Source organism: Hordeum vulgare, chromosome 6H (genome assembly GCF_904849725.1).
Source record: "Hordeum vulgare subsp. vulgare chromosome 6H, MorexV3_pseudomolecules_assembly, whole genome shotgun sequence".
Classification (NCBI taxonomy): domain Eukaryota; kingdom Viridiplantae; phylum Streptophyta; class Magnoliopsida; order Poales; family Poaceae; genus Hordeum; species Hordeum vulgare.
In genome coordinates, this window is record NC_058523.1 from 148911100 (window position 1) to 148915410 (window position 4311).

At 41.8% G+C, this 4311-nt stretch overlaps 1 long non-coding RNA gene across 2 annotated transcripts; it reads left to right on the forward strand.

Annotated features, from left to right (window-relative positions):
* The first annotated feature begins 517 nt into the window (after window positions 1-517).
* LOC123401681 lies at window positions 518-2517 on the forward strand. Of its 2 annotated transcripts, XR_006611143.1 has the most exons (5): window positions 518-818; window positions 896-976; window positions 1518-1610; window positions 1692-1806; window positions 1944-2517. It is a non-coding gene; the product is annotated as an uncharacterized LOC123401681 (long non-coding RNA). The 2 variants fall into 2 exon arrangements; XR_006611142.1 differs by having other exon boundaries at window positions 524-976.
* Window positions 2518-4311: the final 1794 nt, after the last annotated feature.

Consider the following 4311-nt stretch of genomic DNA (forward strand, 5'->3'; position numbering starts at 1 on the left):
TATGGACTCAAGTGTGATTCCTCACATAAATGCAAAATGTAGAGTCTTGAAATTTTTGTCGATTGATGTTCCAAGCATTTAGGGAATCTCCTCACAATCCTAGCCAGTCCATTCGTTGAAATTTTCCTGAAATATACTTGGTAGAATCATTAGTACAATGAAATATATGTTGCTATTAATTACCAAAACCACTTAGAGAGAAGTTGAGCTTTCACGGGGTTCCTTTTTAAGCGGTAGTACCGCTCCCTAGGTAGCAGTAATGAAAGGATCGATATGATTTACTAGAGGGGGGTAAATAGGAAACAACCAATTTTTGACTTTTTTTAACAAATTAGGGTTAGCAACAAAAGGTTCTCTAGATGAAAAACTAGGTGAGCAACCTATATGATTCTAACAACAACGACAACAAGTGCAAGGAAGGAATACACCACAACAATAATAACTACTCCCTCCGTCCGAAATTAAATGTCCCCATGGCTTTTTTACACAAAAACCATCGTGGAAACTCCGACCGAACCTGCAGTCCCGCTCCCTTTCCTCGCTCGCGACACCGGCGACACCCCTCGCCCCCGCCCCACGCCGATGATGACCGTGCCCCCACTCCACACCGGCGATGCCCATGCTTCCCCCTCTCCCTTCCCTATCGCCCACGCCATCGCGGCCGCCTTTCTTCGCCCCACAACACGCTACCGCCTCGTTCCCCTCCGTCAAGTGTCTATTTTGCGTCGATCTGTGGCGAGGCGGAAAAACGGGGTCGTGCTGGAGCAGCGCCAGCGTACCGGATCAGCGGCGAGCCAGACCTGGGCCTCGACGGGGAGGTTGGCTTCTCCCTTCTGCTTTCCTATGGCGAGGTTCTTGAGGCTCTAATGTGCGACTGTCGACCGGTCGCCTGCAGGGTGGCGCCGGCGCCGACGGCAATGTGCGTCCCAGCGTGGTGCCCGTGCCTTCTTCGCTTCGCTCGCCGTGGCCACTCAAGGTAAACTTCTTCTCTCCTTATCCATGTTCTCTAGAATTCTCTCTGACCAAACAGGAGCCTCATGGTGATTATGCAAAATAGAGATACACTACTACTGATAAACCTGAATTCGTCCACTAATCTCATCAGAGGTCTACTAATAAACCTGAATTCGTCCACTAATGTTTCAGTTGTGCGAGTAGTAATGCTGGCTAGTAGCAGTTCTTGTCCTGTGGTCCGGATGTGTGTCAGGTCGTTCTGTTTATTGGTGTTGATATGATGTGTCGTCTCAGCCTTTGTATCGTGATTCTTGAATGGAATTGGAATGGAAAAGTTTCAGTTATCATGCTAATTCTATCCCCCAGTGTCTCTGTTTGATTATAAATTGCTCCACGATTCTGCAATGGTTTTGTGATATGAAGCAATCTGATTATGCAAGTGATAGGTTTGGACAATATGGTGCTCCCCATGGGCTATGCGATTTTGGTGGGGTGCTCTGTTATTTATAGTTGGCCCGTGTGTGATTCAGTTTCTTGCACTTTTCTTTTGCACGTTTCTGCAGGAATTTGGTGAACTTATTTTGGCTTTCGTCTCTGGTTGATGTGATTCTGAAATTGGCTGGGCTGGTTGATGTGGGCTAGATGTGATCTATGGAGTAAGTTTATCTCCGTTTCTCAGATATTGTTAATTAGGTTCAGTGATTAGATGTTATGTTTGCTGAATGATATCCTTCCAGTTCCAGGGGATGATTCATGTGCTGAGTTTTCTCTGATTGTGATTGTTCATGTCTCCATGATGATTCTTGTGGATCAGAAACTTGAGTTTATTCTGCCTTGAAGAATTCTCCAAAGGTTAGCTTTTGTTCATGCATTCAAAATGTTGGTACTTGCCAAGTTGCCATACGACAGAAATGTGCATAATCTCTGACCCATTTGCTCTTGAAATGTGCTTAAGTGCATAGCTCATGATGGAACCTACTTTGGTGCAGGTTCAGAAATGCGTACAAATTCTGCAGGATAAGCAAGATCTTGTTGAAACTCAAAACGATCTTGTTAAACTTCAGATTGCATATGAAGATCCTGCACAAAAGAGTGAAGGTACTGCCCCATCAGTTTTTATGGCCAGGGAAAATTATGGCAGCTTCCCAGGTGCAAAACACGAGCTTGCCCTTGTCCCGCTGCACCAAGTAAATGCTACGCAGTCTCAAGTGCTATCAAGAGAAGAGTGGCAAATTTTAATTCAAACAGAGCAGAGAAGAGCAGAGTGGCAAAACAAACCATCCAGCAATCCGTCCATCCATCCAACTATCTATCTATCTGGAGTAGGAGTACATTTGAAGGGAACACCAACAGAGTACATTTGAGAAGATGAAGAATATGAAGAAGAAGAAGAAGAAGAAGAAGAAGATGAGAATATGAAGAAGAAGAAGAAGAAGAAGACAAAGAATATGAAAAAGAAGAAGAAGATATTGTAATGACCTTGTACATCTTGTACATCCTTGTATTGACCTTGTACATCTTGTAATGACTACTCTAATATCAATGAAGATATTATTCAAATAATTCAAATTAATTCAAATAATCTAAATAAATCACAGAAATCCAAATAAATCCAAATAAATCACAAAAATCCAAATAAATCACATTAATCCAAATAATCCAAATAAATCAGATGACATACTCCAATCTTTTGTCATTGAACACATGACACAAGACATACATATCACAGATGGCATACACATGACACAAATTCCTATCCTTTCTTTTCATTTCCCTATCTACTGCTTTCCTTTTCCTTAGTCTATTATCCTTGTTCAAGAATGGCCATTTTGTCGGTAATTAGCTCGCCACTGCAATACACACCGATTATTTCCTCTCCGGCATTTTGTAAGCGATCTTTGTGCAAATGAGGCATTTTGTAGCTATTTTCTCCTTGATATTCCATGACTCTTACCATGACTGCTTGGAGTGTGATGAAGCTCTTGAACAGCTTATGAGCGTCATAGTTCTCAAACTCCTCCTCTACACCTTGTATCAGTTCCTGGATATTCATAGGCGCTCTGCAGTCGATTAGGGATTGGAGAGAGTGGTGGAAGCACATATCTAAATATTGAACTCGGGGCTGTTTGGAGGTTGTTGTAACAATCGAATGTCCAAATCTGTTTGTTCCACTCCTTCTCGAAAACTTGCATCGTTAGGAAGAACATGAGTACAGAATATAGCAACGCAAGAAGCAACGCAAGAAAACACCAGTACATTTCATTATATTAGTAACATTTCATTATCATGTATAAAGAAAAAAACACAAGTACATTTCATTACGTAACCTGGTTTTCCAATAGTCCTCATCACCTACACTTGCTCACATTTCCATGAGCACTTGTTATAAAAGCCAGCAACTATTTCCTCTCCTCTTGTTGGAGTTAATGTGTACATTCTCTCCATTTACTTTCTAACATGTGTTCTTAACAGTAGAAACATTGTGGTGTTACTAGCCGGTTGAATATAATGCCGTTGAAGGGAATCTATCATATTTTTCTTAGAGATGATGTTGTTGCTGCCTGTCACTCAGATTGCTACTCGGCAGACATGCAGCAAAGAGGCCAAATTTTAGGCAGCAGAATCTCATCTCAATCGACAGAGGGGAGGGGATTTGATTCCTCCTTATCACATGCTGCCTGCCATGCCATGTGATGCCATGGGAGTTGATCTTCTTCATCTTGCAGGCTCACCACTCACCTAATAAATGTACAATGAATTTACAGTAGATAATCAAAAGGCCTGCTCAGCTCACCACTAAATTGAGTGTCCACACATAGTTTCAAACCACTTCAAATTATTTATAAAAAATCACAAGAGATTTTGAGGTAATTACTCAGAGCTCACCCAAGCAGCAACACATTTAACTTCAAAAATGGCAAAGCTCGGTTACTAAATTCAGTGTCCACATATGGTTTCAAGTTCCGATTCCAGATTACATGAAACACCACATGAGATTTTGATGGTAATTACTCAGAGCACACTCAAGCAGGTTCATTCCTGAATATTAACAGTACCTACAGCCAACAGTACCTACAGCCCTCTGTCCAGTTGTCCTATAAAATGAATAAACACCTCACATTTTCTAGTGTGGTGATGTCCTATTCAGGTATAACCCTTATTGCACCGATTTGCACATCTTTGTCATAGTTCTTGTTTTCTCTGCAATTTATGTGGTGAATTAGTGATATCCAAATCCATGTAGTGTATCATTTGCTCTCAGTGTGGAGTACTAATAACCGCACTGAGACTCGTTGTTCTTTTTTCCAAACCATGTTCCCTCTTCGGTCTCTATCCCGAGTTCCTTCCACCAGACAA